The sequence below is a fragment of the Vicugna pacos genome, chromosome 3 (genome assembly GCF_048564905.1).
Source record: "Vicugna pacos chromosome 3, VicPac4, whole genome shotgun sequence".
Taxonomy (NCBI): domain Eukaryota; kingdom Metazoa; phylum Chordata; class Mammalia; order Artiodactyla; family Camelidae; genus Vicugna; species Vicugna pacos.
The window spans coordinates 90805845-90828491 of NC_132989.1; the positions used below are offsets into that span (position 1 = coordinate 90805845).

At 44.3% G+C, this 22647-nt stretch overlaps 1 long non-coding RNA gene across 1 annotated transcript; it reads left to right on the plus strand.

The window, feature by feature from the left end:
• The first annotated feature begins 315 nt into the window (after positions 1-315).
• Positions 316-22011, plus strand: LOC140689792 (uncharacterized). The gene is made up of 4 exons (XR_012064905.1): positions 316-531; positions 1457-1533; positions 2957-3148; positions 21920-22011. It is a non-coding gene; the product is annotated as an uncharacterized lncRNA (long non-coding RNA).
• The last annotated feature ends 636 nt before the right edge of the window (positions 22012-22647 follow it).

The following is a 22647-nucleotide window of genomic DNA, read 5'->3' on the forward strand; positions in this document are numbered from 1 at the left end:
AGGAAATAGACCTGCAAATTCCAACTGTGCCTCTCACCAGCTGTTGATTTTGGGTAAATTAAAACGATCCAACGTCTCCTAGCAGGCTTTCTCACTTGTTACACGTGTATGATGCATTTCTTCCTAGTGAGGCTAAAATGATACCACATGGAGGGACTTGCGTACATTCAGTAGTGATTCTTTGCTACCGAGAGAAACCAGCTGAGTCCAACCCTTAATCCAAGGTGGTGTTGATATACAGGCGCCTCCCGCGGGGCTCCCGGCGCGGGAGAGGCGCGGGCGCGGGCGCGGGCGCGGGCGCAGGCGCAGGCGCGGGCCTGGCCAGGGCTCCGGCGTCTTCTCCCCGGGACCGAGCCGCCGCTTCCTTTCGCCTCCGCACCTCGGTTGTTGGGTGACATCCTCTCCCCTCTGGCCTCGGAAGGATGAAGTTCCATCTCTTCCCCAGGCTCCGCGAGTTCTCTGTGGGTACAGTGGGGAGACGGGGGTCGTAGCGGGTGACTAGGAACCAGATGGCGACCTCCATTCTTCCAGGTAGGCTTGGGGGTTGGCTCGCAAGGCGGGGGTGGAGGGCACAGGGTGGGCGGCCCGAAACCAGAGCAGGAAGCCTCGGGGTTGGGGTGAGGGGCGACGCTAATAGGTCTAAGAAGGGCCCAGGAAGTTCCTTCATTCTCAAAGGGCTCCAGCCAAGAGCACCTGGAACCGGCGGGTGGCAGAGCCACGTCCAGGATCGGGGGGTGGGGGGGCTGGGGCAAGGCGAGCGGGCAGTGGAGCCGGCTAGGTCCCCGCCGCCTGGTCCCAGCGCGCTCAGGACCCCAGCGCAGCCCCTTCCTCTGGTTTTTCCCGCTCCTCGTCCGCCCCCACTTCCTCCCATTCCTTTCATCACCACCCAGATGCCTGCAGCCGCCAGCCTCTCCTCCCCAGGGGCCCACAGAAGCGACAGCAGCGCCGCAGGAGTGAGGGAGGGGGCCCGCTTTTTTGCGGCAGCCCGGGGTCTGCGCTGGCCCTGGATGCAAGGGTGGGCTCCGCGCTAGCCGTTTCCCCCAAATCGCCGCGGATTTGCGGCCACACGGGGCCACCTAGTGGACAGCGAGTGTCAGAGCACGAGGAGGCCTGAGGGAGGGTGACCCGGGTGAATCCGAGGCACACCAGGCTTTCCGAGAAAGGGGCAGCTTCTCGCGCGCGCAGCTTCCGGCCCGAAGTAAATCTCTGCGGGAGCTTGGGATATTTACCTTCTTCCTTCCCCACTGTCTCCTTTATTCTCTTCCAATGAGCATGTTCCTTTCTCGGATCGCTCTCCTTGGCATTTTCCATCCTCCCTGGAAAAGGATGCTGCGGGAAAGGAACATTCAGGTTGTTTAACATTCATAAGTTGGAGTCTGAGGAAAGTTCACCTTGAAGCTATTGAGACTTGAGCCTTCAGGCAGTGTAAAATTTGCAAAATTTTCTTTTTTTAAAGATACCCCTCGACCCCCACCAACTTATATAAACCTGCTCCACAAAACCTTGATGCGCCCTTGGCTGGAGTCGTTGGAGGTAAGAGTGTGTTGGGAGATTTTAAAAGATGCACGTGTAATAGAGATGCTGGAGAGCGAGAAGGAACTGCAGTGTCCTGATGGGGAAGGGGGTCACTTTAGACTAAACGCAAAGCTCAAGATGACCCAGAGAAGCCCGTGTGCCGCCGGCTTTCCTTTCTCTCTCGACTGTTTCAGGTCCTCCCTTGTGCTTGTAATTAACAATACTGATTTATACTTAAAAATTTTGCTAAGTGAAATCTTACCTTAAGTGTACTTGTCAAGGGAACTTTTGGAGGTGATAGATATATTTGTGACATAGATTGTGGTTTTTACTAATGTATACCTGTCTCCAAACTGATCAAGTTGCTTACATTAAATAGGTATGCTTTTTGTATGTCATTCATACCTCAATAAAATGGATTCTAGAAAAGCTACATCACTGGTCTAATAACTCTTCCTGTATCAACCATTTAAAATGTAGTTATATTGGCAGAAGTGAAAATTCAGAGACCGTGTTAGTAAAACTTTTTTAGAAACTTTACTAAAGGACTTCAATTTTTCTCGGACAAATTGCATCCAATCTTAATGTAAGGACCTAGAATTCTAGCCCCAGGCAGCATCTTTTGGGAGGAGGGCAGGAGAGAGAATTATCTCCACAAGTACTAGTTTAGCAGTCTTACCTGTATTCATGTGTCATGAGTTGTGACACCCCATGTGGCAAGCAGATTAATGTCTCCACAAAGATGTCCATGTCCTAGAGCCCGTGAATGTTACTTTACATGGCAAAAAGAGACTTTGTAGGTATGATTACATTAAAGATCCCGAGACTAGAAGATTATCCTGGATTATCTGGGAGGCCCAGTGTAATCACAAGGGTCCTTGTAAGAGGAAGTCAAGAGGATCAGAGAGATTTGAAGATGCTGTGCTGCTGGCCTTGAAGTTGAAGGAAGTGGTGGTGAGCTAAAGGATGCAGGTGACCTCTAGAAACTGGAAAAGGCAAGGAGATGGATTCTCCCCTAGAGCATCCAGGAGGGACACAGCCCTGTAGACACCTTGATTTAAGACTTCTGGCCTCTAGAACTGTAAGATAATAAATTCATGTTGTTTTTAAATCATGAAATTTATGGTATTTGGTCACAGCAGCAATAGGAAACTAATCTACCCTGGTCTGTTCCTTAACTTCCTCTTCTCCCATAACTGTGTATCAGTCACACCCTTGGCTGTTTCTTTCGCTCTCAACAGCTTCAACTCGTCCATACTCTTACTTTCCAAACTTCCACCCTCTGGCCATCTCCTTCTGTTTTTTCAGCTAATTTTCTCAAGTACCTGAACTCCTACAGTTGTGAAACCCCCCCCCCCAAAGCCTTTAATTCCTTTTTACTTTTTCCCTCATGTCTTTACCCAGCTTAAAATTTATGTTTAATTTTTTTTTTTTTTGCCAGGGAGGGGTAATTGTACAAGCTCTGGTGATTATGAGGGAAGAAAGGGAAGACAGTAAACAACAGTGAAATGTTCTCATGCTGCCTCTGCCTTCATCACGAGCCAGGAAGACACAGCAGATGACTGAGCAGCCTGGGGGACTTGGCTTAGGACTTCTCCAGCTGGAGATGGTCTGCTGAAGAATGAATGAAAAGGTAGTTTATTTGCCTGATGTCTCCATTCACTGGTCAGATTTTCCCTTACAGGGAGCTAACTCTCTTGCACTTTGGGTGGTTTCATACGAGTCCAGGCTTTGTGGGATATGAGATCCCATACTTGGTGGGCCGGTGTTTCATCCAAGACACAAAGCAGCAGGCTAACCAAGAAAGATAAAAGAAAGTAGTTGACAGTATCTAAGAAGATGCATAATTCTGTGTCTAAAACTGTTTATCCCTTTCCCCTCTCAGATCCACTCACATCTTCCCAATATATCCAACTCCCAAACCACAATTTGGGGCTTCCCTTTTATTCCATTAGGACAAAACTGTCCTCACTCTTTACCTGTCAGGAGAGGCTCAGGTCCAACCATCCACAGATTCTTCTTCAAGGCAGTCAGCTAATCATGATCTCCTAGACTAAGAAGACAAGAGTTAAAACAAGTGACACCTCTGTGGCTGGTTTTGAGGCATACAATTCCTTGATGTGGCCATCAGGTGGAGCCATTGGACCAGACTGGATTCCTCATGTCCTGAGTAAGAATGGTGGCTACATAGCAGGAGTTAAGTTACGAGATCATCCGTACATGAAAACGTTGGAAAATGTTTCCAGTCGAAAGTGTACTAGTTAGTAAAGTGCTATTAAGTATCTACTTTCAAAATCTTTAGGTTTTATGGTGGGGTGGGACAGGGACAAAATAGATTTTTATTGAGTACACATGATTTCATATCATTTCACCAACGCTTACAAGATTACGTGTCCTTCCCTGTGCTGGTCCTTGAGCCACAAGGACAAGTAAGACACCAAGGCACTCAGAAGCCCACAGGGAAGAGAACCCACGCAAAGGTATTACAGTGTAGCGTGCTAAGTGTAAGGTGAAGATTTTAAATAGATCTTGGGGAAGATGGAGAAGGACCCAGCTTTAGGGTGAACACTCAGGGAAGATTCTCAGAGCAGATGACATTTGAATTGTCATTTACTTAAGGAGAACAGCATAGGAATGGCACAAAGGGCCAGAACAACATGGATGGGTAGGTGACCTCCTGTGGAAAGGGCATCATTTGAGGGAGCATAAGGACCCAGGCCAGGAATGGCAGAGGACAAGATGAGGATGGAGGCCAGAGTCCAGTCCCGAAGCACCTGTGTGCTGTGTTAAGGGGCCACGCCCACAGTGTTAGCAGGGAGGAAAGCTGGCTGCCAGCTTGCACACTGTCCTTGTAGAAAGGGTCTTTGAAGGCACAGGCTCTCTCCCATTTGTTGTCAAAACACACTGCCCTCTCTGTCTTTTGATCACTTTTATTAGAAATGGAAACCCAGAGCAATATTTCTTCCCTCATTCATAGGCTCTAAAAAACTGTATGAGAGTGATGCCAGAAAGCAACTGATACCTGGCTCTGGAGCCAGGCGGGGAACAGGCACTAACGGGGAAGGGCCGACTGGAAGCCCCTGCTCTGCCTGAAAACACAGTTCTTTGGGAAATTGTTGTCATGAGATCACTCAACATGAGTATTCTTAGACCCTTTCATTTCTTTCCAGAAAGACAGAATATTCAGGGAGTCTTCAATTTGTGATGCCTTTCTTAAGTTAATAGGAACCACTGAAATATTTTAAGCAGAGGGGGAATGTGGTCAGATTCACATCAAAAAAAATTACGGTGGCGTTTCTAAGGAGGGTGGATTGGAAGAGGCCAAAGGAGAAGCATGGAAAATTGTTAGGGGCTTATTGAATTAGTCTCGGTGACGAATCTACACAGACTTGAATTTGGACAACAGTGACGGGAGTCGAGAAGCAGCCACAGGCATATATAGCACATAACGGTCAGGCCGTGGTGATGATGTACTTGGTTTTATATCTACTGTCTTACTGTTTGCTTTCTGTTTGGCCCATAGGTTTTATGTTCCATTTCTCTTCATTTCTTACCTTCTTTTGGAATATCCAAATATTTTTATTCTTCCACTATTTTCTTCTATTGACTCATTGGTTATACACTATTTTACAGTATATTATATATTGGTTATTACATGCATTATTTATATATGTATTTTTAGTGATTACACGAGGGATAAAAACATTCAAAATGGACTTATTTAGTTGGATAGGTATTATTGATTTTACTGTTTTCCATTTTTCTATTAACATCAGTATCTGGATCATCTGTGGGTTTAGTTCCTATCTGGTTTTTTCCACTTTATTACGGATATTTTCTTGACTTACTACATATCAACTGATTGTGTGCCAAGTAGCGTGAAAAAAAGGTAGGGAGAGGTTGTCCTGTCTTAGGCAGAGGGAATGAGGGCCTGTCAGGGTCTGAGGAAAGTTGAATCTGGGTTGCAGTCTGTCTCTGCCCCGTTCTGTCCCTTTCACTTAGAGCCAGGCTGGTCTCCATCTGCAGTCCTGAAGACTGAAGGAGATCCAGTTCTGTTCTTTGGAAGTTCGCACCCCAGCTCCAGAGCCTCCTGCTCAGATGTCCGAGGGAGAGAGTGGCCGTGGGCTTGAGACGATCTTCCCTGCTTGTGGGTCTTGATCGCTGATTGGTATGAATCACTCCTGTCTCACTCCCAGCCTCTCCTGCAGCCCCGGGACTGAGTAAGAAAAGGCTCTGTATTTGAGGCACATCAAGTTTTCCATTTGTCATTTTAGTCCTCTTGTTTCTCCAACAAGGACCTACTGTTTAGCATAGGGAACTATATTTAGCATCTTGTAATAATCTATAATGGAAAAGAATCTGAAAAAGAATATACATATATAACTGAATCACTTTGCTGTACACTTGAAACATACAACAGTGTAAATCAACCGTACTTTAATACGAAATGTGAAATATTTCACATGGGTTAAAAAAATTTCCCTGGACTTCACATCACCCCCTTAAGTTTTCCATTTCTCCTGTAATTCATAACCGGCTTTTTGAAAGAATTGCCTACATTTGCCGTCTTTTCCTGGTCAAATTTCTAGCCATTGCAGCCTGGCTTTTACCCCTTCCCACGCCTCAGAAAGTTCTCTGTCCAGAATCACCAACATCTTCTCCTAGTCCCTCTATCAGTGCATCCTTTTCAGTCGTCTCGCTTGACTTCCCAGCAGCATTGGGATGACTGAGCACTCCTTCCCCTGAAGTGTCGTCTTTCCCTACCGTCTGTGACGTCACATTCTTGTGCTTCCTGCCCCACTAGCTAGTCCTTGTCATTTACTGGCTTCGGGTTTCTGGGTCTGCTTCTTGACATTCTGGCGTTCTTCAGGAAAATGTCTTCCATTCTTTTTATCCCTCACGGTAGCAGAGTAACACTTTAATTTACTAATTTTTGTCCTTTTTACTCTGTACATTTACTGCTGTCTAATCTGGACCAATGCTGTCTAGTAGAACTTTCTGAGATGGTGGAGACACTCTGTTTGTCCCGTGCAGTATGGTAGCCACCAGCCACATGTGGATAGTGAGCACTTGAAGTGTAGGTAGTGTGAGAGAAAAACTAAGTTGTAAATTCTATTTAACTTTAAGTCAGATTTAAATAGCCACGTGTGGCTAGTGTTTGCTGTATTGGGAAGCCCAGATCTAGACCAGGAGGGATTCATTACTTTATGGATTACTTTATGATTCGTTACTTTAGAAGAAGCAGCAAAAAAAATCTTGTGCCTTTGTGTGGGGAATCAGGGCATTGGATTGGAAGATACGGGCTAGGTATTTCCTAAGGGGCCGGAGAGGCAGGGGACGTGGTGAGGAGAGGTCACTGGGGCTGGAGGTGAAACATCTGATGCAGCATTGGGAGTCAGGTCAGCACCTCATCATGGTCCAGCCTCCATTTGGGTTAGTCACCTTGTCTGCAGAGACACTGATGACAGTCGTGTGTCTTGTGGTCCTATTGACAGCAGCCAGCAGATCACCTGTGACTGTCCAGCTGCAGAGACACCATTCTGTGCCCTCATATTTTGCTCAGTAACAATCTGACCTCCACGTGGACAACATACACCAGCATATAATGTGGCTGCCAAAATATGAATGCAAATTAAAATTTTTAAACTAAAATTTAAATAATTAGACGTGGGTTTGTTTTTATTTATCACCCTCTGGGACAGTCCCTCTGTGTTGAGTGGGCTTTTGTTTTCTCCCTGTGATCCACCGCTAGTTTCCCTTTGCTTTGTTAAATCCTCAGATGAACTCAAATTGAAACATGCGGGGTCCCCTTTCCTGCCTGCCCTTTGCTAGTGAGCTGGTTGCCTGACTGCTGCTTCTGCTTCCTGTTATTCTCTGAAAACAGCATGAGAAGTCTTGGCTTTCGGCCATTATTCAGAGACTGTCTTAAAGCATATGTTGCTGGAAATCCCCAGTTTCAGTAAAAGGACTTAATATGCTTGGAAATCAGAGGAGGAATTCAGTTTCTGAAAAGGAGACTTGTTGCCTGGGAGTTCACTTCTCTCTGGGACCCACCTTCCAAGTCCCCACCTTTGCCTCTGACAGCCCTGCTTTCTGCCCTCCGTTCATTCATTCATTCATTCATTCACCCGCAGACATTTGTCAATCACATACTAGGTGCCAGGCCCAGTTCCCGGGCTGGACATGTAGAATTTTACAATTAAATCTCTCTACCCTCATGGAGCTCAAATTCTAGCGGGGGAGAAAGAACAGTAAATTAATACATATGTAATACGCCAGGAAAAGTAAGAAGGAATACAGCACATGTAAATGGGTTAGAGAGGAAAGAGACCGAGGGGGCAGTGACTTAAGATAGAGGAAGCAGAGAAGGTGACATTTGAGCAGATTGGGATGATGGGAGACCACCAACCCGTGACTGTCTGGGGAGAAGGCTGTTCCAGATGGAATGGCCAACAAGACAGCCTGGCCCATCGTAGGCAAAGCAAGCAGGACAGTCTGGCCCAACAGAAGGGAGGGAGGCAGAGAGTGAAAGGAGATGCCGCTGGAGGAGGAGGCAAGAGCCGGATGTTTGGACCTCACGGGATAATGGTAAGGAGTTTGGGATTTAGTCAAAGTATTATGAGAGGCCATTGCAGCAGGGGCGAGACAGATCAGATTTATGTGTTAGGGAGAGCATTCTGGCTGCTCTCCGGAGGCCTGGCCACTGAGGAGAGGAAAAAGAATCAGAGAGCCCAGGTGCAGGACTGTTACCCAAAAGTTAAAGACCCCGGTTCTTGTCTTCCCAAAAGACAAGTTTACAGTCAGGAGACAGTCGTTGTGTAACAGAAGATTTTAAAAGATTTATTTAGAGAAGTAAAAGTACACCCTCGAGGACAGGAGGCGGCTGATCCCAGAGAGGAAAAGCTGTGGTTTGTCTCCCCTTCTCTTATACCCTCTCTTAGAGCTGGTCTCTTGCTTGACGGCTTTTGTCCCTGGAATGCTGTCATGTCTGGCCCCTTTGCGCACATCCTTACCCAGGGTGTACACATAAAACCCATGGGGTGGGGGACCTAAACCGCAGTGTTAATGATAATACAGTGAATATTGGGTGTGTCCGGTTAAGTCCTCTCTGCAGTTGTGGCTGTCAGGTTCTAACTGCTTTCTTGCTGGCACTCATTGAGAAGTAAAGTCTATGCTGGAAGCAGGCATAACACCATCTTCCGGACCATCCTCCCTCTCCTTCACCTGTCTGCCCGGTGCCCCCACTTACCTAACTACCTAACAGAACTGTTGCATGTTGTAGGTGGACAATGGTGGCGGCTTTGGTCTAGATGGTAGCAGTGGGTGTGGTGAAAGGTGAAGGGTTTGAAATAAATTTTGATTCTGATTTGATGAATTGGATGTGGGCTGTGAGAAAAAGAGTCTCCTGTATTTTGAGTCTGACAAATTGGGTAAATGTTTATTTTTCAGTAAGGGGAGGCTGCCTGGGGTGAGGAATTCACCAAGCAGAGCAGCTAGAGATATGGGCTGGGAATTTAGGGGACAGATCAGGGATAAAGATGTGGGTTTGAGATTCTTGAATATCTAGATATATTTAAAGTCCTGAATCTGAGTGAGACCTTCCAAGGGGAGAGAAGTAGATAGACGAGAGGGTTGAAGACTGAGACTGTGATGCTGGAAGGAGGAGGAGTGGTCATCACTAGAGATGCAGAAGCGACTTCCAGTGATGTCTGGAGTTTTCAAGGGAAGGGGGATGATTATCTACTTGAGCAGTGCTTCAGTGGTCGGTTAAGAGGGAGATCACTGGTGTCTGGACAAGATCAAATTCAGGGCAATGAATGCTTTGTGAGTGTGAGCTGAAACCATAGTGAGAAGTAAAGAAATGAAAACGCAAGTATGTGTACAACTCTGTTTAGGAGTTTTGCTATAAAAGGGAGCTGAGAAACAGAGCAGCACATGGATGGGGATGAAGGGCCTAAGGAGGCATCTTTGTTTGCTTTTGATAAGAGATTGTGCAGCTTGGTTCCATTTCCAGGGTTCATTTTTAAGGGCAAAGATATAGGGCTTGGAGGACAGAGCTTGCTCCCTGCTCCCAGCAGGGGCACTCAGAGGATGCTTTTGCCTGAGAACTTAGCCTGGATAGGAGGGCTGGGGCCAGCATAAACAACTCTGCTGGGCATACCGCGCTGGTCTTCAGATCTCCATTTTGTCCTGAAGTTTCGCCGTGAATTTCTAATTGGGTGGCCCAGTTGTGTAGCCTCCAGTGATTCCACATGTTGTTCCCCTGTCACTGGTGGAACTGAGTCTAAGCAACTGATGTGTGGTTTGAGATCTGTGGGCTGTACAGGCAGTGGGGCTGTGTGCTGGGGGAGCGTGCAAAGGCTAAGGGCACATCCACGTGCTTCCTTCTCAAGATGGGGAAAATCAGGGAGGACCTAGTGAATTTACCTCTCCGTCTCTTTACCTTCTCTGCCCTGTTTGTGAAGGAGAAGAGTCTTAAGCAGGTCCCCTATATCCCAATCCCACAAGAAAAGTAAATTAACAGGAGGTACTAGCCGTTAAGAATCCCATTAGAGAGTGTGATGAAAGCATACGGATGAGAATAGAATCTCCCAGTTACCGTATATTTTAGTGGACATTGTACTAAACTAGAACCATGGTGTGACCTTGATTAAGTGTCTTATCATCTCCGGGCTTAAGTTTCTTCACCTACTAATGACATTTTGGGGAGGACAAGACAGTATCTAAAGTCTCGCTAGCTCCTCAGGCTGCAGCTCTGTGGGGTAGACATTTGGGTGTTGCAGTGTTCGTAGAGCTGTGGTTCTCAGCCTTGGCTGCACATTAGAATCATCCAGGGAGGCATTAAAAATTTCTGAGGCCAGGATGCAGGCATCACATCCTCTGTTCAGAAGGTCTCTTAGGTGATTCTAATGTGCAGCAGCCAAGGTAGCAGGACGGCTTTTCGAGCCCAGCTGCTCCACGTGTGCTTCGTGGACCACCAGCATAGGTATCACTTGGCAGCTGATTCGACACATGGACCTACTGAATTAGAATTTGCATTTTAACAAGATTCCCAAGTGGTTCGCTTGTGCCTGAGAGTTGGAGAGGCTGCTTTAGAGCTTTGCTGACATCTACTGGAGTCAGCCAATTTTAAACATTTCCTGGAATGAGTTGTTAAATCAAATGGAAACACCAGATGTCACTGTAGGAAGTCACATTTGTGAAGAATCTGCTTTGTGAACCCTGAGAACATTATCCAAGGGAATGATCATACATTTCTCAAGAATGTAGAGTGAATACAAGAAACATGCTTAACTTACTCCCTTTACTAGAAAAGAATGAAAATTGCTGGTGAAAGCACCTGACTTCTGTAGGTATATACTAAGAGTTAGCTTTTTGCATGCAGATTTTCTTTTTAGTTTAATTTCTTTTATTGCAAAATAACCAGAATTTTAAAATAGCTTAAGTGTTCCGAATAAGGGGATGATTAAGCAAATGATTGCTACACCCACTCAATAGATTTTCAAGCAGATACAATGAGGTTTTGGAAACATGAAAAAAGATTCATGTCAAAGAGTTAAGAAAAAAAACCAGGTATACACTTGTATGCACAGTCTGATGACAACTATATAATAAACAAACAAATAAAAAAACCAAGCCCAAAACTATGTAAGGAGAAAAGATTGGAAAGATGCATATCTAAATGTTAGTAATAGTTGTCCGTGAGCAGTAGAAACTATTCCATTGTTTTCAAAATGTTCCCAAAATCAATGTATTTTATAATTTAATCAGTCCCCCCCCGAACACCCCAGAATTTGTACCTTAAAAAAAAGAAAACCTCCTGACCTCTGGTTTTCAAGAACTGTCCACAACACACTTACTGAAGCATTTTAATCTCCTGCCCATTATCCGAAGTTTCACAGAAATCTGATGGAGGGAAACACAATCATAGGACTTGATGGCTACATTATAACATTTACAGCTTGTTTTTGTGGCTCTGTGAGACACGTGTCACCGGTTCAGTTCTCTTCATATCAAATTCTGCCTTGGCGGTTCACAGCAGCGGGTGTCTTGTGTTATGTGATTCTATGAGGGAGGCCGAGTAATTCCTGCTCACATGTACAGATGTAACTGCTGTTGAGGAAAAGTAATTAAAAACAGTTTTCTTCCAAGCTAGAAAACCTCTCCAAAAAGGTAGACGAGAAAGAAAACAGTTCTATTATTTTTTATTGTAGTAAAATTATTTTTTATTTGAAGTATAGTGAGTTTAAATGTGTCAATTTCTGGTGTACAGCATAAACTTTCAGTCATTCATATAAATACATATGTTTGTTTTCATATTCTTTATTATTATAGGTTACAAGATACTGTATATAATTCCCTGTGTTATGCAGAAGAAATTTGTTTTTTATCTATTTTATATGCAGTAGTTAATATTTGCATATCTCAAACTGCCAATTTATCTCATCCAGTCCCTTTCCCCCAGTAACCATAAGTTTGTTTACTATGTCTGAATCTGCTTCTGTTTTTTAGATAAGTTCTTTAGTGTCTTCATTATTTTCTTTTTAGATTGCACATATGAATGATATCATATGGTATTTTTCTTTCTCTTTCTGACTTATTTCACTCAGTCCAGATCCATCCATGTTGCAAATGCTGCAAATGGCATTATTTTATTATTTTTTATGGCTGAGTAGTATTCCATTGTATAAATATACCACAACCCAGAAAAAAAGAGTTCATTGACCCATAAAACTGAAAATTCTAAGATTTGTTCTGACTTGAACTACTCAATCCAGGGCATCGGATACCTTTACCATCTTTAACTTTATTTGGAAGTTAAGGCCTTTCCCTCCCTGAACAACTCTAGGGAGAAAAGGTCCAGGAATTGTTCTCATTAGCCTGTCTTTCATGATGTACCAAGGGAGTGGGGAACTTAAATCTGATCTGACTCACTTCTTTGGCCTATGTGGGTTGGAGTCAGCACCACTTGAAACACGTGGAATTGTCTTCCTGTGAGAAAAGGAAATTAGCAGAAGGAGGAGGGGAAGGACATGTGCTAATCAGATGAAAACAACATTTATGTGGCACACGCTACACGGAGGGTTCTGCTTCCTGCTGTTTCCACCTAAATTGTATACCAAAATCTGGCATTTTATTACCATTTACTAGCCTACTTTATACAAACACTGTATTAGTTATCTATTGGTGCAGTACAAATTATACCAAAATTTAGCAGCTTAAAACAACAAATTTATCTCACACAGTTTCTGGATGTCAGGAACCTTAGAGTGGCTTACTTAGTTGGGTAGTTCTGGCCCAGAGTCTGTCATGAGATTGCAGTTAAGTAAGCTGTCAGCCCTTGAAGGCTTGACTGGGGCTGGAGGAGCCTCTTCCAAGCTCACTCATGTGGCTGTTGGCTGGAGGGCTCAGTGCCACCCTGCGTGGGCCTGACGAACTCTCCCTCCTTCCGATGTCTCGCTCTCTGAGCTCACTCGCTCCTGCCTCCTGGTATAGCTTCTCAGATACACTCTTTGCACCAAGTGCTTAATTCAAGTTCTGATGTCAAGGAAATACTTAATACATCATCAGGGTTTTATAATTAACATAGCAATCATCCTGTTAAATTAAACTGTGAAGTCCCAGAAAAGACCAAGGATTCTTTGCTATCCTATGAAGTATGTGGGACATTGTATACATTCAAACTGTATATTTCAAAGTATCACAAGAGTTTTTCCTCCAAGAAGAAGAGTAGTTTAGAGCCACCGTTTGTAGCATCTTCTCTCCTGGGAACTCAAGGCCCCTGGCTCCTTCGGCATGCAAGGTTATTAGGGAATGAGATGATGCCGTGTAAACACGAAGGGTTTACCCTGACTGCAGTCCCCTTTGGCCCAGATATGGAACACACCAAAGCTGCTGCTCAGGACAATTTTCAGCTTGCTGTGGTGTCAATTCTAATAAACAAAGTACAAAGAACAATTTGATGCCTCCTGGGCTGGCCAGGTACCAAGCCCCACCACTTCATGCAGAGTCCAGTTGCTTGGCAAGTGGCTTCAAAACAAATCAAAATTACCCTGGGCATATGGGAGGAGGGGGTGAGAGGCATTTGTTCCATCAATGCACTTCATCCTCTTTGTACATATTTTTGCAAATTATAGCTATACCTTACTTTATGCAATAGAAGTCTATATGAAAAATTCTGAGAACATCAATGTGTTATCACTATTTGAAATCACTGTGTTTATCTCTAAACTCGTCATATTGTACAGACTAGGTAGATTTTTGTATGTAAGACATTTTTTAAAAATAAAAATCACTATAAAAATAGAGGAGGAGGATGTCCATTTACTCATGCAGAGATTTCAGATTTAGACATTACCCTCATTGAAATTCTCAACATTAAAAAGGATGCTAGCCAGTCTCCTAGAACAGCTGTCTGTTAAAACCTTTGTGTCAGAACTTAACTGAAAATACAATTCCCAAGGCACCTGGTAAAACTAACTCTAAATTTACTGTGACTTAATGTATATTAAAAAAATTAAAGTGAATTGTATCTGAAAATGCTAATATTTAAACACTTAATATTTTGGTGATGTTAAAAAATACTTCTGTCATGTAAGGAACCACTCTAAACTTATGTTTGGATTCTTAAAATACTGGATTTTTTGGTGAATCACAAAGTATCTGTGCTAATAAGATGAATTGACATAATTTTCACAAAATGCAAAAGAACCTTGGGAATCTAGTATTATTTGCAGCATTCGTGTAGGCAAATGAAGATTTAGCTTTTCTGAAATACAGTATTAAACTTTTCAGGCTTTTATTACTGCTTTCAAGGAAGCTTTGTGTCTGAAGACCCCAGACTGACTCACTTTTCTCCTTCTTGGAAGTCTGGGTCATTTGGTACCAGTCAAGACTAGGGCCCTGGCAATTCAAAATGATCACCTTTCTAATGTCTGACTGTCTGGTAACCTAAAGATCATAAAATAGTCCCAGAGAGAGGGCCTTGACCGGTGGGAGATGAGTTCAAATCCACCCCGGAGGTAACTCTTTACCAGAAAACGCTGCAGAGAAAATGTTTGATTAGCATTTCTAGACTGAAGTTTCCCTTTGTGAGGTCAGGGTTGACCTGTCTGCTGCTCCTGCCTGTGCTGGGGCCTCATCGCAAGCTGGCAGTAGATCATAAGAAAGCTTTACTTCAAGCTTGAGATGGAAAAGTTTTAGTCTTTCTGCTTTCCTTTCCATCTTTCCCTGTCCTGCCCCCAACTTCCCACACTCCCACCCCCTGCTCCGGCCCCACCACGTACATACCGCACACACGTGCTGGTCTCTCTCCAGTAGAGGGAAGTAAGACATCAGAGAGCCCTGAATGTAGTCCTTCTCAGCTTCTCTTTCTCAAGACACACACACACACACACATACACACACTCACACACACACTCACTTTGTACTTAGAAGCAGGAGTGGACCGGAGGACGCAGTTCCTTAAGCACAGGTCTACAAAGTGCTTTTTCTCATTTTTGACATCTAATATTTCTGGATGTGGGTTGCACCTTGGGAAGAGCTAAATATCAGAACCAACATACTCTCTTCTCTTTCCCATCTTCTCTTCTTTCTCATTGAAATGACTAGATGTTGCATTCACAGTTTTTAGAGTGAAGCCAGGTTATCTTTCTTGAGACCAAACACTCAGATTTTTAAGTAGTTGGCTTTGGTTCTTAAAAATAAGATTTGAATTTTTTTCCCCTCCTCTAAGTCCTCCCTTTAAGAAACATCCCAAGAAACTTCTTTTTGCATTTTGGGTAGTGAAATTTAGGATGATAATTTGAAACACATATGAATACGTACCTTGGTTCCTAGCATAGCAGCTGGGATTCCAGCATAAAACCTGTCAGTAGGGCAGAGACCGTCTTATTTCATCAGCTTTGTTTTGTTTTGTTAACTTTATGGCTGTTGCTAAAGAATCAGTTGCTGTAACTTGATATTGAATAATTTTCAGGGTTAATTTTCTTCCTCTTCTCTCTGTCTCCCTCTCGGATCTGGAAAAAGAGGTTACAGCACTGCAGTTAGGGGACCTGTGTCCCAGACTCAATGAAAGGGGTGAAGGGGGTGGCATCTGTCCTGGGACACCAGTCCTTAAGTCACATGAAAGCTTTTCTAATTTTGGTTTTATACCAAGTTACTAACTTTAGACTTCTTAATCTTCTAATGTGTGAAATATTTGAATTTTCTAAGTCATTTTTGTTGTTTAATCATTTCTGAGCACCTTTTATTTTTATTTTTTAAATTAACAATTTTTTACTTTAGTTATTTTTTATTTGAAGTATAGTTGATTTACACTGTTGTGTTGGTTTCTGGCGTACAGCATAGTGATTTCAGTTATATACGTAATTCCTTTTTATATTTTTTCCATTATGGTTTATTACAAGATATTGAATATAGTTCCCTGTACTATGCAGTAGGCCATTGTTGTTTATTTATTTTATGCATAGTAATAGGTATCTGGTAATCCCAAACTCCTAAGTTATCCCTACCCTCCCTTTCCCCTTTGGTAACCATAGTTTGTTTTTTATGTCTGTGAATCTGTTTCTGTTTTGTAGGTAAGTTTGTGTCATTTTTTAGATTCCACATAAAGGTGATAACATGATATTTGTCTTTCTCTGTCTGATTTACTTCACTTAATATGATAATCTCTGGGTCCATCCATGTTGCTGAAAATGGCATTATTTCACTCTTTTTAATGACTGAGTAATATTCCATTGTGTATATACATACATATATATATATACACACACACATAGACACACACACACACACACACGTGCACACATGCATACACACAACTTCTTTATCCAGTCATCTGTTGATGGATATTTAGGTTGCTTGCCTGTCTTGGCTATTGTAAATAGTACTGCTGTGCACATTGGGGTGCTTGAATATTTTCAAATTAGAATTTTCTCTGGATATATGCCTAGGAGTGGGATTGATGGATCATATGGTAACTCTGTTTTTATAGTTTTAAGGAACTTCCATACTGTTCTCCATAATGGCTGTACCAATTTATATTCCCATGAACAATGTTGGAGGGTTCCCTTTTCTCCACACCCTCTCCAGCATTTATTGTTTGTAGACTTTTTGATGATGGCCATTCTGGCTGGTGTGAGGTGATACTTCATTCTAGTTTTGATTTGCATTTCTCTGATAACTTGTGATGTTGAGCATCTTTTCATGTGCCTGTTGGCCATCTGTATATCTTTGGAGAAATGTTTATTTAGGACTTCTGCCCATTTTTGGATTGGGTTGTTCATTTTTGTTATTGAGTTATACAAGCCATTTGTATATTTTGGAATTTAAGCCCTTGTTGGTTGCATCATTTGCAAATATTTTCTCTCATTCCATAGGTTGTCTTTTCATTTTGTTTATGGTTTCCTTTGCTGTGCAAAAGCTTATAAGTTTGATTGGGTCCCATTTGTTTATTTTTGCTTTTATTTCTATTGCCCTGGGAGACTGCCCTAAGAAAACATTGCTATGGTTTATGTCAGAGAATGTTTTGCCTATGTTCTCTTCTAGGAGTTTTATGGTGTCATGTCTTATATTTAAGTCTCGAAGCCATTTTGAATTTATTTTTGTGAATGATGTGAGAGAGTGTTCTAACTTCATTGATTTACATGTGGCTGTCCAGCTTTCCCAACACTACTTGCTGAAGAATACACCGTTGTATATTCTTGCCTCTTTTGTCAAGGATTAAATGACTGTAGGTGTGTGGGCTTATTTCTGGGCTGTCTATTCTGTTCCACTGATCCATATGTCTGTTTTTGTGCCAATACCATGCTGTTTTGATTAGTGTAGCTCTGTAGTGTCGTCTGAAGTCTGGGAGGGTTATTCCTCCAGCTCTGTTCTTTTCTTTAGTATTGCTTTGGCAATTCTGGGCCTTTTGTGATTCCATATACATTTTAGGATTATTTGTTCTAGTTCTGTGAAAAATGTCTTGGATAATTGGATAGGGATCACATTAAATCTGTAGATTGTTTTGGGTAGTGTCGCCATTTTAACAATGTTAATTCTTCCAATCGAAGAGCATGGGATTCTTTCCATTTCTTTGAATCATCAGTTCTCTGATCATCTTTTATCATGGGTGGGAGAAAGGGTGTGAACACCTCACAGCTCCCATGAGCAGGCATATTACTCTTAATAAACCACTGAGACCAAACTCATGGTAGGCACAGGCAACCTGTGTTTGGTCAAGTCTCTGAAGTTGGGTTTCCTTCTATGAAAGTGTGGAAGAAAATATTAACCTTGTCTTTCTTATAAGGCTGTTGTGAGGATTAAATGGGTTAATAGATTTTCATTCATGCTTTTTTAAAGCAGATAATTAGCAAAGGCCTACTCTGTGCCCACGATCCTGCAAGCTTTGGGGGCTCTCACTGAACAAGATAAACAAGGACCCTGATGTCAGACCACTTACATTCCATAATGCATCTTTGGTTTCCCAAAGATTTTTTTTAAGTAAAAGTTGGGTTCAGTTATAATCTTACATGGAAATTTATTATATAAAATAAATAAAAAGGGAATAAGAGCAGAGACTGAAGTTCTGCTTGCTTCTCCCAGCCCCAGTTTCCCAATGAACTTTGGGAATACTATGTGAGAACTACTAGAAATTTCTTCACATGCAAGAGCTACAGATGGAGAACTTAGAGACTCCCAGCTCTGCAGATACTGTGTGGTCGATGCTGCTGGTGACCACCCAGGCCCCCTGTCCTGGCTAAGACTGGCACCAGAGGGGAGCCTTCACCCTTGGCCTGGAGGGCAAAGGGAGGAAGTGACCATTGGTGAGACTTGGTGAGAGCCACAGCCAAAGGGGAGACTGCCTGCTTGCCATCATGACTTCAGCAGAGGGATGTAGCTGCTGCCAAACGAAGCCTGGTCAGAAGGGGCTCTGATCGCTCACTCCTCCTTGCAGTCTCCTGCCATTGTGCTCCACTGGTGGAATCCAACCAGCAGCTGAAGGCGAGGAACCCCTCCTGATGGAGGCACTGGGCAGGCTGGGGAAGGGTGGGAAAGGGTGGATCTGCAGGGTGAATGGAAAATACCCATGACAGTGTATTGTGCCGTGCCAGGTACTGGGCGGGGTGCCACAGATACAGAATGGGTGAGTCACAGCCCTGTCCCAGAAGAACACCAGTCCATAACTCCAGGAGGGTGTGACAAACCAGTGCTGGCTTAGAATTGTGGCTTAGAGGGTGGTGACGTCTTATCACAGACATCAAATGACAGTTCAGAAACAGTCTGGAAGTTGGAATCCTCACACATAATATGGCTTCTACGCCACCATAGCCTCTGAACCAAAAACCTGCACTGATATGCAGTACTTTTCTTGTGTTTTTTTGGACAGGTTCCTGATCCTTTGATATTCAGCAATCTGGTCTCCTTGTCAGTATGCACTGTCATACTAACAGCATTAAAAGGTGTCCTCATTAACATAGTAAGGAGGAGGGATATCCTCCGCCCACTGCTCCCCACCCATGTGCTGCACCAACCCATGATGTCCTGGCAGAGGGGGGCAGAACAGCTGCAACTGTGCAAAACGTGATGAACCACGAAACTAGATAGTACGTGACATCTGCTACTTAAACTGAAACCCAGGCTGCAGCTCTGTGGGTTTGGCAAGTATCCTCTGTGTGTGTGTGTGTGTGTGTGTGTGTGTGTGTGTGAGATTATGAACACTGGAAGTGAAGATAAACAATGTGGTTGGAGGGACTCACTCCTGGATTGGATGATTCCCTTCTCATCTCAGCACATCTCCGTCATGCTGGGAGTAGATGTGGAGGTGGGTGTGGCAGGGCACCTGTCACCTGAACACTCGTGGCCCTAGTCCTGCAGTGACTGTCAGAAGGCAGGTCCCAGGAAGGCCAGGGGGGTTTGCTGGCTCCCTGACCCCCTGTGGGGGCACCTGCCCAGCAGGAATGGACCAGAAGTTTCATTCTAAATATTGTAGCTCAATCTCAAGTTGAAACTCCACTGTGATCATTAGGAAGAACTGAAATACATTCTCAGTCAAATAGACATCTGAAAAGAATTGTTTCTGTTCAGAAAAGGTGTGTTGATTTCTTTTAAAAGCCAGCAAACATAGGGACAAAACATCCAAAAAAGACTGTTAGAGTCTATGATTCTGACCAGATTTTTCGAAGAACCTGAAACTAGATCATTTCCTTGTGATAGAAAGGTGGAGAACTGACCCCTTCTGAATGTCAGTACTTGGAAAAGGAAAAGGGGGAGCTGACACCAATTTTGGCAATGTCCCTCCCGCTGCTGAGGCCCAGGGCGGGTGTGGGTGGTGGTTTAAGGAGCTTTGTTGGCTCCCTCTGCAAAGCATGACCTGACAGAGCCGGCGTGTTCCTTCCTGAACAGCAAGTAAGACACACAGATCAGAAAGGCCTGTTTGGACACAGACTGATCTAGTCTGACTGTTTTCGGAAGCTGCTGTGTTTCCGTTCGCTTGACTGTGCTTTTTAAATGTGCACAAGAGAAGAGTGATCCAGCTGGGAGGGAGGGGACAGGAGCCCCAGGAACTGGCAAACAGGCTGCACGCTGTTCAGCAGACAGGCAGGAATAGAAGGGCAGAGGTGGGGCTCTGCTCACCCCCCATTCCGGCCGCTCTGTGTGCGGAGAGCTGTAGCTTCCTCCTGTCACCAGGGGTGTGACAGGATGAGGGACTCCATGTTCCCAAGGACAGTTCACCGACCGGTCTCTAGCCTGTCTTCCGAGGGGTCATCACGGTCAGCACGTGACAGCGTAAGGCTGGCTGACTGCCTTTTCCGTGACTGGGTACACGGTATGTGCTTTTAAAAAATTGGATGTTTAAAGGGCCAGTTTTATTCACGGAAGAACTGTTGGAAGAATGCTTTTTGGACCAAATGCCAAAACACAGCTTCCTTCTCCTTCCTGCTTTGTACTGACTTAACCCATTTAGCTCTTGAGTTGAAGAAAAGAGGCAGTGGAAGCGCAGCTGGGCCTGCCCTACAGGCTGGGGGTGGGGGGTGGGGGTGGGGTCCGGAGCTGCTGGGTCTGCAGGGAGGGGCGGGAGGAGGAAGGGAGGGCGGGCCAGGAGCTGGGAGGCGGGGCACGTCTCCTGCAGGTTTCTTCCCACAGCAGCCTGGCCGCAGCACAGAGGAGGCAGTAGCCTCTTCTTTTCCTGTTTCTCTCCACACACACCGTGAAGGGCGTTGGGCCTGGATGCCCGCTCCACCTCCATCAACTATTAGTGTGTGCTTGGGGCAAGTTACTTAGCTTTCTGCTTCCTTATCTGTAAAACAGAAATCATAACAGTCTTCAGTTATTGTGAGGATTCTTTGAGGCCATCCTTTTAAAGCTCTTAGAACTGGGTGGGAAAGAGCAGATTCTCAGCAAATGCTAATAAAAGCGGCACTCTTTCTGCTGATAACCCTTGTGATTCCCCCTGACGCCCTTGGATCACTGATTTGGGGGTACAGGAGGCCCTGGGTACAGGTAGCTAACTAGGGAGCGGGGAAGGAGAGTTTGTCAACAGAATCCTCTTCTTTCTGGAAATTCCTGGGGCTGGCGAGAGGGCTGATGACAACAGCTGGTTAGGAGATTAGTGATAAAGGACCCTTGCTTGCTTCAGTGTCTGCTGTCGATTGTGCCACATGGAGGTGGTCTTCAAGTCCGCAGATCTGTGGTGGGTGATGGGTAAGAAAGAAATTCTCTAGATGCAGAGAGAAGTACATATATTGACTAGGAGTAGAAGGTGAGGGAATACCTATAGAAGGTTAGCACCATAAATCGTGACTTGAGAAAATTCGTTTTAGCTTGACCTCCCCCTGTAGAACCTGAGCAGAATGAAACTGGGAAGAGTAGCAGGACTTTGTAGGGAGAGTTTTGAGGTGGAAAGGGTTAAGGCCAGAGATAGGGCAGAGGAATCAGGTTGTCACTTTCACCATCAATAGCAAATATTTGCTGAGTCTCTAGACTATTTTTGCCTCATAGGCAACACACCCATGGACTTTGAAACCTGACTGTTTACATGGAATAACCCTACCTGTATAGTGTGTTGACCACAATTTTCCAGACCATAGTGAAAGCTTTTATATTCTAAGTGACTGAGTGAATATGCCTGATGAATCTTCACTGAGGAGAAATGCGTAGGAGGAATCTGGTAAAGGTTGCACATGAAGGCTTGGCCCCCCAGCGTGAAAATCTCCTTCAGCCCCTGTGGCAGAGATAGTGCAGTGCCATCACCAAACTGTATACATCCAACGCCTGCGCACACGAGAAAATCACCCTTCCCAGGGCTCTTGCGGCTAGGTGGGACCGTGACCAGGGACCAGTTCTGGCCACTAGAATGTTAGTAGAAGTGACACAGCCACTAACATTTCCTAGGTTTTCTACTCCTCTTTTTCCTTTCCAGGAGACAGAGCCACAGAGGGAAGGAGTGGGGATCCCTGAGTCGAGGCTTAGAAGATCTCCACCTGGGAGAGCTGCCCAGTCAACATCAGAATGTGAGTGGACCAGAAATAAAACAGCTGTGGCTGAAGGAAGTTTCAGGTTTGTTGTAGAAGCTAGCATTAGCCGCCCTGGCTGGTGCAGCCTCAGACAGCAAAAATGACCAATGTTGAAATCCTATTATTGGAGTGACCATGGTGTTTCAGAGCAATAATGATTTCTTTTACCTTAAGATTTTGGGAGTTTCTTGTTAAAGTGTGAATATAGAAATATAATATATTAAACAATTGAAATTCATGATATTTACTGCATGTGGAAGTGCATAGATTCATTCATTCATTTATTCAATACTGAACAAGTGCCTACAATGTGCTAGGCAACAGGCTAGAGGTGAGACTGACAGTTTTTCTGATTGGTCGTTGGTGAAGGGCTTGTTTATTGGGATGGAGATTTTTTAGATCCAAGTGAGAAACATCCACTTTCTAGGGTGTCTCCTCCCTCATTCTTGTTCCTCAGTCACACCCAAGAAGGGGAAGGGAAGAGGTCCCAACTGTAAGCATCTGGGCTCACCCTTTGTGGCACAAGTGCAGGCAACTTCCTGGCTGAGAGGGGAGGCCCTGGGCTGGGAGTGGGGCGAAAAGGAAATACCTGTGCACCAAAGTCAGGTGGGCGGGAGAGGACTGCTTACTCATT